This window comes from Lygodium microphyllum, chromosome 2 (genome assembly GCF_053477565.2).
Source record: "Lygodium microphyllum isolate KBCC chromosome 2, Lygodium_microphyllum_v1.1.10, whole genome shotgun sequence".
NCBI classification, from domain to species: domain Eukaryota; kingdom Viridiplantae; phylum Streptophyta; class Polypodiopsida; order Schizaeales; family Lygodiaceae; genus Lygodium; species Lygodium microphyllum.
In genome coordinates, this window is record NC_141136.1 from 130,067,020 (window position 1) to 130,080,035 (window position 13,016).

Sequence of the window (13,016 nt, forward strand, 5' to 3'; positions counted from 1 at the left end):
TTATAACAATTTATGGTGGGCATATATTGTAGCATTGAACAATGTAGGTTGACATGGTGTCATCTTAATCAATCCGCTTTGTGTGTTGAAGTTTATTTCAGCCTTGTTGATATGATTTTCTCAAATGATGGACAATATGTTGTTTCTAGTAGATATGTTGGTAAGCACGTCATTCTTCCATCATCATTTACAAGAGGACCTCTATACATGTATCAACTATCTCAAGATGCTATGGCCATTATTTGTCGCTGTTATAAGATCTAAGATATACGCTCTACTTTCTTATCTACTTAAAAGATATATGGTAAATATTATCTTGGCACAGAGAGAGAACATGTGAGAGAAAAGAAAGATGTAGAGAGAGAGAGAGAGAGAGAGAGATTGACAATACACTAGGGGCTGGAAGATGGGCCAGTCCCCCCCCTTGTGGAGTTATATTATTGACAAGGAGCATGCTCCTCCGTTACACATAAATTAGTTCTTACTTGTAGATCTTGGGAACAATATCACGGTTCCTTGCACTGTATACAACTGGCTAACACTTGCACAACTTGGAAGTTGGCAACTTTTGATCCTTCTTGAGTCTCTCCTTCTCTCTCACACAATATGTGTAGGGATCTCCTCTTAGAGCTTGATTTTAGTAGAGCTTCTGTAGCACTTGCACATTCTCTCCTACACAATGTGTGTAGGGATCTCCTCTTGGAGCTTGATTTTAGTAGAGCTTCCGCAGCACTTGCACCTTCTATCCTCCTCTTGGAACTTGATTTCAGCAAGGCTTCCACATCATTTGCACCTTGTCTCCTTGTTAACCCTCAAACAAACAAGTTGGATAATCTAGAAAATCTAAAGTGGAGGACAAGGCCAAGGCAAAAGTGGAACAGAAGACGAAGGCGTGCCAAGAAAAATATGGAAACACAAGAAGTGTAGAAAAGTCCTAAATCAAGAAAAAAGACGCACAAGAAAAAGTGCAAGTCAATACTTTTGTAAAAGAGTGCAAGGCATATCATGATTCATTTTAAGAGCAACGGGCTCTCACCCGTGCAATTTGTAAAGGTAGATGGGCGGTAGGAAGAAAGCTAGGAAGATAGGAAGATAGTAGGACAATGGGAAAAAGGGCATAGGCCACGACCGGCCATGTAAAAAAGGGGATAAGGGGATGACCGCCCAAAAGGGATTTAGGGTTTTGTATATAAAGTTGAAAAGTGAATGAGAAGCTCATTCTTATGTGTGGCCAAAAGTAGCTCTCTTATTATTATTATTATTATTCTTGTTCTTGCTTTCTTGAGCTTGTGCTTGAGAGGGGGAGTGTGAGAGTGTGAGGAAGTGAGTATGTGAGGGTGAGGGACCGTGGAGGAAAAGCTCTCCATCTTCTCCTCTCTTCTTCTCTTCTCTTGTCTTTCTCGTGGCAATGGAGCTTGGAGCTTGGAGCGTGGAGCTTGAGGATGGAGCTTGCTTGAAGCTTGCACTCGTGGAGCTACCGAAGTGCTCGGGAGAGGAGGTAACTGGATCGGGCATGGAGATAAGCTCACTATACCCGTAGAGATGGATAGCGCGTCGACTATGTGAGAGGTAGCCATTAGTACTCAGCTTGGAATACTTGAAGCAATAAGCGGTCCATGGATCTTGGCGATTGATCACCACTATATTTTGGTTCCGTTGTCGGGACCAACGGATTCAAGCCTGAATCCCTGAAATGCAAACTGAGGTCTCTCGTGCCACTCTTGGCCTCTTATTACCCTGCCCAAGCGTGCATTTACCTTAGTATTGCTCCCCTTATCAACATTTAATCCAAAATTTCATTTTTTGCCCTTCTTTTCCTTGTTTTTGCTTGTTATACAGCACCAGAACCCCTGGTATGTGCTCGCACTGTTTTGCTTCTACCTTACCTAAATGCAACAAAATCATAAGGAAAATATCTACACTACTCCAACCTACTTTTCCAAATCCAAAAAACCAAAAATCTACTTGCTAAGGAGATCGAATACCTCTTCAAACTCCCTCGCTTCCTACCTATCTACCTCAAGCACCAGTTTGGGGAAAACCTTACTTCAATGCTCGATTCGAAGCGTGCAAGCGCTCTTTTTGGTAGCTAGTAGCTACTTGTATTACTTAACGAGTACGGTGTACTTTCCATGGTCATTCGTGCATTGCTAACCACGATCGATTGCAATGGTAGTGAAGTGGAGTGCAAAAAAGGAAGCGTACAAATGGGTTAAGGTGACAGGTCTAACCATAGGCGCAACAAGCTCCCTAGGTATGTCTTTCCCTTGATGTGCCCTGAACAATTGTGGGGGATGTGAAAAGGGATAGGGGACTAGGGATGGAGCCAGCCGACCAAGGTCACTGGACGCACCTAATTTGAGGACCCCTAGGTGTTGTGTTGTGATTGTGGGTGCTTTTTCCTTTTTCTTTCATTGTTTGTTTGCTTCTTTTTTGTTATTGTCCTTTCTTTTTGTTTTCTCTTTTTCTACTTCTCTCTCTTCTCTTTTTTTTTGGAAATACAATCATTGCAATACGTTGAGGCCATCGGCCTTTCATTTGGACTGGGAAATGTAGAGAGTCAAAGGCTGTGAAAATGGATATTACAATGATGATTGTGTTACTAGCCTCGTTGCTAGGGGAATAGCTGTGAAGATGGGGAGATACACTTGAGATTTTGCAAAACCTTCTTGTGACATGCGATGTTGGTACAATTGAGGTAGCAACTGTCGTGAGCCAAATGTAGAGTTTGACCTAGAAAGAGAGAGTAGCCAATGACTATGCTTTGGGCCATGCAATGTGGGCGGTCAGCAAGGGTGATTTTCTCTTTCAACAGTGAGGCTTCTATCATGGCTCTTTGTTCCTGGTATTTTTGTTGCTTTTTCTGTGATGGCTCTTTGTGGGGTTGGTGGTCTTGTGGCATCTTGGACATTGAACACTTTCATATAGAGACATGTGTCATCCTGTATCCACTTGACAACTCATGAGAGTACATGCAAGTCATATTCTTCAACTATAATGAACAAGCGCAACGCAAAGAGATGTCATTTATCTGAATCCCTTGTTGTTGACTTAGATACATATCACCTGTGGAGGGATCACTACCCCCTAGGCATTCCCTTGAGCCTTCCTCTTCTTATCCTTGGGAGTTTGTGGCCTGCATCCCAGATGGTGTTGCTTTGGGCCTCGTCTCGGTGTATACCTCTTTAGGGTAGGCACGTAGCGTTTTGGTGGAGGAGCTTGTGCCATATGCTCCCTCCGACAACGGAGAGCTTCCTTTCATGCCAGCTACATTGTGTGCTCCATGATGGCTACTGTGGGGGAACCTGCAAAATGTGAATCAGGGGTTAGGCCCTGAGGCAGGTTAGAACTATTCTCATGAAAGGGATTAAACAATGGATTATCAAGCGCATATGACGAGGAGGGGTGAGGTGAGGCATGCAGTGTTTGCTGTAGAGGGACGACCCCCGTGATGTTCGTCCTGCCTCGACTATGGGGCGTATTCCAGCTAGTAGCAGATCTTTGCTCATGCCAAGTTGCAAGGACTGGTTGTGATGGAATGGGGCAGGGCTTGTCCCCGGAAGGATGGATCAAAAATGGGGGAAACCCTGTAGAAGGGGACGGTGCCCTGTGTACACCCTCAGAGGTGTTGGTTAGGGCTTCCCATGGCGGCCATGAGGACTATATGCCCTTTACCTGGAGGTAGGAATGGTCACACAACTTCTAGACATGTGGTGAGAGGAGGACCCTAGGAGCTCAGCCTATTAAACCCAACTTTTCTCCATGCATGCTTGGCTATCATTGCTTGTGTGTGTTGGTATTATCTATACACAGTTACCAAACTCATTGTTTATTTAGGTACATATTTATGAATCCATATTACTTCATGAGGATAAAAACCAATTGTAGAACACGAGATTGTACTGGAGTGTGGCACACACATCCAGTACTTGTGGCAGCTTACTCAATAACAACAGATATTTTGCAACATCGAGTAGTATGGTACCTTATCTGAGTCTACTCACAACATGTAGCTCCTCCTCAGTGAGAATATTATCAATCAGAGAGTTTTCTTGGCCAGTTCTGGCTAAGTCCATACCCCGAATAGTAGTCAGTACTCAAAGGGAAGTTGGTGTCACATAGGTTGGGTCTCTCTAAGATCGTCATTTGGCCAACCACTCCTCTGAGACTGTCATAATCTAGGCTCTTAGTTCAGCCATTGTAATGCGGTTTTCAAACTAATGTTTTTCAAATTGGCTTCGACCCTCTGATTGTCGCTTTAGTTGCTCTATCTCTAAGAGATTTGGTTGGCAAAGCGCTTCGTTGAATTTCACAACTAGGCGTAGTTCATCGGCCTCCTTGTCAAAGATGAGTTGGATGCACTTATGTAGGAGCGTGTCATAGTGGTCGTTAAGATATTCTTGCTCTTCCTAGGATAGGGAACATGGCAAGTATTCTTCAAGCTGCTCCCTAGGGAATGTGCCCATGTCTGCAAGGATGTAGACACGTGTGAATAGTTTGAGATTAGCGTCCAACTTAATCAAGCACTCTATGACACTTCTATGGTCTATGACGGCTTGCTTGGTTGCTATCTTATGCAAGGTTCTAGGAGTTTCTCTAGGCTTTAGCATAGCTGGGGAGTTGGGCCTAGATGAGCAAGATTAGTCAATGCTAGGATTGCTTATATCCTTAGGGTTTTCATGTTTCTCTTGAGGCTTTGTTGCTATTGTGTCATGGTTCTCCTCGGATGTGATTGACATAGTCTTGTCATCCTGTTGTGACAGTGTTGTATCCACTCTTGATTGGTCAATGTGAGCTCTGTTATCAGTGGATTGAGTATTGCAAGCAACTATTGATGGTAATTGTTGCTTTGATTTTTCAGAACACATAGATGTGTCTAAGGTTTCACTGCTATTAGGAGAGATGGCAATGGATTCATTAGTGGATGGACTCGATGCTTTATTCCTCAGCTCTTCAGTGCTCTTGGTCTCAATCTTCGTGGTGTCTACAACCACTAGCAATTGCCGTTGTTTTCTCCTCTTTTTCTTGGGAAAATGAAGTATATCCTTTAAAGACTCAGGACCTTGAACTAGGTCAGATGTTGACATGCTTAGTTGGGCCTCACCATTCTCTTCTTTTAGCATGTCCTTATGGGACATAACCATGGCATGTTGAATAACCTCGTGAGGTTGTGAGGGTACAATTGCTGCTCCTCTTGGGGAGTCTAGCTCTTTGGTCAACTCTCCTTTGTTTAGCTCCTTCTTCGATTCCTGATTGGAAACCGTAGCCGCTAGTTCGGTGGATTGGCTATTGTTGGTGGATTGCAATGCCAAGTCCTTAGGCTGGTCAAAAGTGGTCATGTCTTTTGTTGCCCATTGAGCATTCACTTGTGCAGGTTGGAGCTAGTCACAATGGATTACACAGGCACATCCTTAGGCTGAGAGCTAAGAGTGGTGTCACGTCCCACCTCTAGGACATTCGGAAGCTTAGATGGAGATAGAGATTAGAATTGAGTAGCCGCACTTGATGACTGTTGTTGTGCTTCCTGTGTCCATTTAGGGAAAGAGGGTGTAGGAGACTTGGGACTCCTAAGTGGCTTTGACACTGGCTGGAAGATTTGCTCATGACTATCAGATGATTCTTCCATTTGCTTTGTTGAGCAATCAACCTTACCATGAGCAATGTTGTGCCGATGATGCTCGCTATCTTCTTGGGAAGTCAAAGGACACTAGTGGCTTTTGTGTACCCTCAACGATTACATTGATATGTGCTTGTTAAGCACACTAGGTTGGGGATCTATCCTTCAAACAGTCCCATTTGGTTTCTTGACTTCAATCGTGAAGGGCTCGATTACTCCAATGTTTTTGACTCAAGACTTATTCTTTCATTTAGATTTCCTCATGCGCTTATTTGCTCTTGATACGTCTTGGCCTTCAGCTGACAGAGGTGGTTTAGTAGGGGGTTTGGGTACCCAAATCCATCGGTTACTTGTGTAATACCCTTGAGCATGTAGCAATGCTTTGGATATCCATCGTGGCGTTGTGCTGGCTCTCCATCTATACCTTTGTCTATAAGGCTTGGGCTTCTTTTGTGGTCTTCTACGATATTTGTAAGTTCAAAGCCTATCCTTGGCATTGTCACCTGACCTTCTTAGTTCAAGCATGGCCTCGCTCCCTAGTTCTCTCTGTTCAACATGCGCTTCTATCAACTCTTTCAACAAGTCCTTGCTCTCATTACTAGGCTTGCTTGGCATGTCAGAATGTTCCTTGTCTTTCTCCTGAGGTTTGATGAGGTCACCCTTACTAAAGGTTGTGATTATCCTCACACTCGGTAGTGTCAAGTGTATCCTCTGAGCTACATAATTAACCTCACACTTCGTTGCCCTTTTGAAGGTTCTTTGTAGGAGGGTTTCCTTTCCACGATTAGCACTATTTGGAGGACCATGTAATAGGATAGGCAAGCTTTCCGTTTCAATAGTAACAAGGATTTTGCACTTCCCTATAAGTGCTTGTGGGTGGGTGTCCCCCATAAGTATTAAGAGTTGTGGGTGTGAGCTCTGATTGGCCTAGTAGGGTCCATATTTCATAGGTCAACATATTAAAATCAACTCCTTCATCGATAAGAGCATTGACATAGTGCTCTCCTTTTGCGGTGAGTTTGACCCTGCGATAAGCGGGTGGTACTATGTCTTCATCTTCCGGGTCTTGGCTTGTAAATTCAAGCCTTCTGATACATGCCTTTGAGTCCTCAACTGCACAACCTGATGTGGATTCTCCACTGTTGTCTTGGGTCGTTTGTGTCGTATCATTCAAGGTGAATCTATCGTCAGGACGGTCATGTCTAGTCACCCTCCCAGTTGTAGCTTGACGTTGTTCCATTTCGCTTTGACTAGATGCAATCTAAATGCAACATAGACATGATTTTGTGGTGTGGCCTTTTTGCCCTTGTTGGCTAGATTGGCCCATTGAGGTTCTAGGGTCTCTCTTTGTCTTTGTTCAGGTATGGGCTTTTGGTTGGTGTTTTGCAAGTGAGAGTCTATGCTCGTGCAAAGCCATTACTACATTAGGATCTAATCTAGAGGACCTGTCATGATGCATGTTTACTTTCCAGCTTACTTGGGGGAGGTGCGGAGGGGGCACCCTCTGCGGGGTCCGAGGGGGCAGCCCCCCCGGGCCACAGGGCCATTATGCTAAACACCATGCGTGATTTGAAGGATTGTTCATAGCCAAGTTTTGAACTACTGTCCGATTCTGGGTGGTCTGACGTTCATAGTCGGACGGTCTAATTGGATAGGGTTTGATTTCGAAGAGTGGTCCAATTGGTAGGGTTGGGTCCGAGTCCAATGGTTGGTTCACCGACTATAGAGTGATCCGATTGTTGTGCGTGTCTGACTAGAAAAATGGGGTGTCCGACTGAATGGGTGGTTCGGTTGTGGATGGTTGGGTATCTGATTCAATGGTTGGTCTGAATGGAAAATTCGATCGGGCCGACTAAGTGGGGTAGGATCGAGTCGGCAAAGGCCAAGGGCCAAATATCGGGTTGATTTTAATGATTGACTTGGATGGGCCGAACGAAGAGTGCTTGAGTCAAGTGGGCCGAATGGTCGAGGGCTAAATCAAGTGGGTCGAGTGGTTAGGTGGTCCAAGTCAAGTGGTCCGAGTCAGGTGGGCCAAGTCAGGTGGTCCGAGTCAAGTGGTCTGAGCCAGGTGGGCCGAGGGTCGATTCTAGGACTTAGCCCAGAATCGTCGTCATGGCTAGTGCAACGCGTTTTCACCAAGTTGACACAAAATTCACCACGATGAGCGATCGAAGCCGCTTGATCCCTTTACTCTTGCAAAAGCCTTCAAACTCCTTTGAGTTGAACTCACCACCACCATCTGTTCTAAATTTCTTCACACTTTTCCCTGTTTCATTCTCAACAAGTATTAGCCATTCTTTAAACTTGCCAAAATCTTGAGCCTTATCACGAAGGAAGTACACCCACATCTTCCTACTATAGTCGTCGACAATCAACATAAAATAAGAAGATCCCCCAAGGCCTGTGTAGGCATCTTACCACACAAGTCAGCATGCACCAACTCTAGAGGAGCCTGTGCTCTATTCTTGCTTTCTTGTGGAAATGCCTTTCTCTGTTGCTTGCCCATCATATAAGCTTCACATGGTTCCTTCAATTCAGTTATTGTAGATAGGTGAGCAACCATACCTTGCTTTTGCATCTCCTTCAACACTGCAAATCCGATGTGTCCAAACCTTTCATGCCAAAGCTTACTTGTGCCCACTCCAGCGGTGGCTGTAAGAGCACTTAGCTCATACAGGTTGTTCCTTCTTTCTCCTTTGCCACCAATTGTGCTAGCACTATCAAGAATTTCTACACCTGTCTTCTTGAACCTCACTTCATAACCAAGATCAGTTATGGCAGCATAAGAGATTTCTCCTGATTTCGGGAACATACAACACATTTGAAAGCTTTTTGACTTCACCATTTGCAGCAACAAAAGAAATAGTACCTGTGCCCGCAGCAGGGCATTTAGCATCATTTCCAACCGTCACAGTGATGGATTCTTGTAGAGGCTGCATAGAACTGTATAGACCTTTCTTGTTGGTCATGTGACGGGAGGCCCCACTATCCAACACCCATGAGTCAGTGGTAGATTCTTCTTGCGCCAAGGAGCACACTTCCTCAATGGTCGCCATGAATAATTCCAACTCTGCTTCAGCCGTATTGGCTATCTCTTTCCCTTTACTTTTAAGGGTACCATTCTTTTCATCTGCCTTCTTGACACGACAATCTACAATTGCATGTCCTTTCTTCTTGCAGTAGAAGCACTCTCCTTGAAACTTCTTCTTGCCGCCCTTCTTCTTTTTGTCACCGTCATTTTTTGTGGAGGAAACACCTTCGCCTTTTGCATTGGCAGAGAATGCAGCATCTCCATTGTTGCTTCCTTCTCGGGCTTTCAGCCTCAACTCCTCCTCCATTAATAATGCACAAAACTCCTCAAAAGTCAAAGCTTGAGGTCTCACCTGAGTATTAAGGGCAGTTACTAGTACTAGTCCATCAAACTTTTGTGGACAAATCCGAAGACACCTCCGAGCTAGCTCTTCGCTAGTCTTTTGTATCCCAGCGCCAGCCATCTGGTCGCGCAGATTCTTAATCCGAGTGATGAATGCTTCAACCGTCTCTCCTTCAGCAAACTTCTCCGCTGCTAGTTTATTCTCCAAGTTTTGAATCCTTGTTTGGTTTCGTGTTTCATACTGACTCCTTAGTACAATCCAAGCCTCTGACGCTTTGGTTGTATGCTGAATCAAAGTCAAAACACTGTTAGAACAGCTTGTAACTAAGGCACACAATGCATTTGCATTCCTTCGTTTCCAAGCTCGTAGAAGATCTGCATTCAGAGGAATCATCACACTAGGATTTGATGGGTCGGGGGTAGGCTGTGGTTCTACGTCAGTCCCCAGCACAGTCTCCAGAAGCTCATAAGAATCAAGGATAGTTGTAATTTTGAACTTCCACAAGGTGTAGTTTGTACCATCTAACTTGCCTTCGCTGAAGGTTGGTGGACGAGTCCTCAGTGTTTGAATAGTGTTGAGATGACAAGCTCAACACATGTGGACATTGATGATGGACCGCCTGGTTAGATGGGTCCACACGTCTACACTTAGCACGTCGGTGGTCATTATGACTCTCACATGGCCACTGACTCATTACTTATTATATTCAGGTTGTTACACCTATTTACAGCTGGCATAGTTATAGCGCCAGTCGACTAGTGTAGTCGGTTATGCATTGTTTGACTTAGTAGGACACTTTCTTTTTATGTTGTATCTTATCTATACTTTGTGTACATTGTGAAGTGTGTGAAAGAAGAAGAAGAAATCAGCAAGAAAACGTTTTGGCCTCCATCTCTCTTCTTGTCTCTTGAGTGAGCTTCTCCTTGTGCATTATGTGTGTGTTCGGCGCAACATCTTGAGCAACCCCCTCCACCACGCGATTCTTGACATGGTATCAGAGCCACACCACTGAGAGAGGCTGATTTTGAAGGTTAAAGCAAAGGAGAAGAAGCAAGGTTCGAGCAAGCAAGCCACGGGTAAGAAGCTCTCCCATCCTTCCACTCTTTCTCTTGGATAGTGCCTGTGGAGGCACCAAAAGCAGGGCAGAGCAAAAAATCTCAGATTGCAGTGAGATTTGGTGTGCGCGAAGAGCACTGTATATTCTGCACATTAACCCTTTAGGGCTTTCCCAGAGTTATTTTGGGCATTTGAGGCCGTTTCAGGGCCCGTTTTAGAGCCGCAAGTTGCGGACAGCAGTTTCAGGGTACGCTGTGACTTCAGCTATATCGACCGACAGTGGGTGCGCAGGTTACAGATTTCAGATCTGTAAGATTAAAGGTGTTTACAGTGAGTAAACACGAGGTTTATCTGCAAACAGGTTGCAGATTGCATGTATTGTTGAGCAGACAGTGAAAAAGGCTGTCTAGTGTATTGCTGTGCACTACAGGTCGAGGATTGCAGAAGATTTGCTTGCTGTTTGGTATTATTCTTGTGATAATGGCAGAGAACAGTGGAAGCCCCATCATTGAGAAGCTTGACAAGAACAACTACCCTTCATGGAAGTTCCGTGTCACGAACTTTCTTATTGGAAAAGGCCTCTACGAGTTCGTTTCAGGTGAAGAAAAGGAGCCGGAGGTGAGTGATCCTCCAACTGCAGAAGAGATAAAGGCACGAAAGGAATGGAATGCAAAAGACAAGAAGGTCATGTATTGGTTGTCTGCAGTAATTGACAATAATATGTTGGGACACATTAGAAATGCAGAGAATGCATGTGCAGCTTGGACCATACTTGAAAGTATGTTTTCTGTAAATACAAAGGCACGAAAGATTCAACTCAAGCAAGAGTTGAATACATTGAAGAAAGGGAAGATGTCTATCAATGAGTATGCATTGAAGGTAATGAGCATTGCAGATGCATTGGCAGCGATTGATGCAATGCCCGATGATGATGATTTGGTGTCGTCTACCTTGGGTGGACTTAACAATGAAAAGGCTTGGAAGTCTTTTGTAACTTCCGTATATGTCAGAAAGCCATTTCCAGATTTTGATGAGTTGGTCTCTCTAATGATCACTGAAGAAATCAACATGCAGAGTGAGACATCTGAAAGAAGTGGTGAACAGGTCCAGGCTTTCTACTCCAGTTCAGGAAGGGGACGTGGCAGGTTCTCTTCAAGAGGCCGTGGTACAGGACGTGGTAATGACAACCAGCAAAACAGATTGAATCAGCAATTTGGCGATATGCAGGTTTCAGGAGGTCGTGGTAACTTTAGAGGCAGGGGGAGCTTTAGAGGAAGAGGTGGATGGCAGAACAGAGGTTCTAACAACTCTGGTATTGTGTGCCACTACTGTGGCAAAACAGGTCATATTGCAGCCCAATGTTATGCCAAAAAAGATGATATTCGGAGTGGTAAGTTGCAGCAAGGAAACTATGCATCGTCTTCACGACAGAATGAAGACAAAAATGAACGTTTGTTTGTTATGCAGCATATGCTGAATGCTGTTACAGGAAAGGGAACACATGAAGATGTTTGGTATGTCGATTCAGGTGCATCCAATCATATGACCAGCCATGCAGAATGGTTTGGAGAGATGCAGGATTTGTAGAATGCAGGTTATGTGCAGACGGGTGATGACTCATGCCACCCAATTTCACACATTGGAAAAGTTCCATTGTCCTTGCATGATGGTAAGACAAAGAGTCTTTCAGATGTATTACATGTGCCATCTATTACAAGGAATTTGGTGTCAGTCGGTCAAATGGTAGAGCAAGGGCTGCAAGTCAGATTTAATGCAAAGGGCTGCTTTGTAGAAGACTTCAATGACAAGTGCAGGTTGGTAGCAAAGGGAAGTAGAGTTGGACGTATGTTCACTCTAGATGCCGGAATTCCTACTATGAATGCTGCTATGTATGCCAAAGGAAAAGGTGTTGTTGCAGACATTGAAATTTGGCACAAACGCATTGGACATGCAAATGTACAAAGGCTGAAACTAATGCAGTCCAAAGGGTTGGTTACAGGTTTGCCTACATTTAGAGTTGCAGAATTTCAGAAGGTATGTGAAGCATGTCAGTTTGGTAAGCAGGCAAGGCAACCTTTTTCACATGATAGAGATGTAAGCAGAAATATTCTTGATGTTGTACATACAGACATTTGGGGGCCTACACAAAATGTATCTCTTGGAGGCAGTTCATACTTTGTCACATTCATTGATGATTGTTCTAGAAAGCTGTGGGTATATTTTATGAAGGAAAAGAGTGAAGCGTTTGAGCACTTTAGAACTTTCAAGGCTGCAGTTGAAAGAGAAACAGGCTTGAAAGTAAAGTGCCTGAGGTCAGATGGAGGGGGAGAGTACCTCTCAAATGAGTTCAGTGATTTTCTGAAGTCTCATGGGATAAAGAGACATTTCACATGCAGGTATACCCCACAGCAAAATGGGGTTGCAGAAAGGAAAAACAGGCATATTGCAGAAGTTGCACGCGCCTTGATGGCTGAAAAGAATATGCCTAAGCATTTTTGGTCTGAGGCTGTTCATACTGCTGTTTATATTATGAATAGAACTCCCACAGCTGCAGTTCATGGTATGACCCCCAAAGAATGTTTTACAGGTAAGAAGCCTGATGTTTCACACTTGAAAGTATTTGGCTGCATTGCGTATGTTCATGTGCCAGATGAGTTGCGGAAGAAACTGGATCCAAAGGCTGAAAAGTGTGTCTTTATTGGATACTCTTTAGAGCAGAAAGGGTATCGCTGTTACAACCCTGTCACATATAAGTTCAGAGTGAGCAGGGATGTCATCTTTGATGAAATGAGCAGCTGGTATGCATCTAGTGGTGATGCATTGGATGTTGATGATGATCATGACACTCACGTGCAGGCTGAAAAGCAAGAATCACGGACTCTTAGTGGACCAGAGACATCATCTAGTAGTCCTTGGTCTGGGAGACTAAGGAGTACCTCTACATCTTCAGGTGCATCTAGTAGCACTAC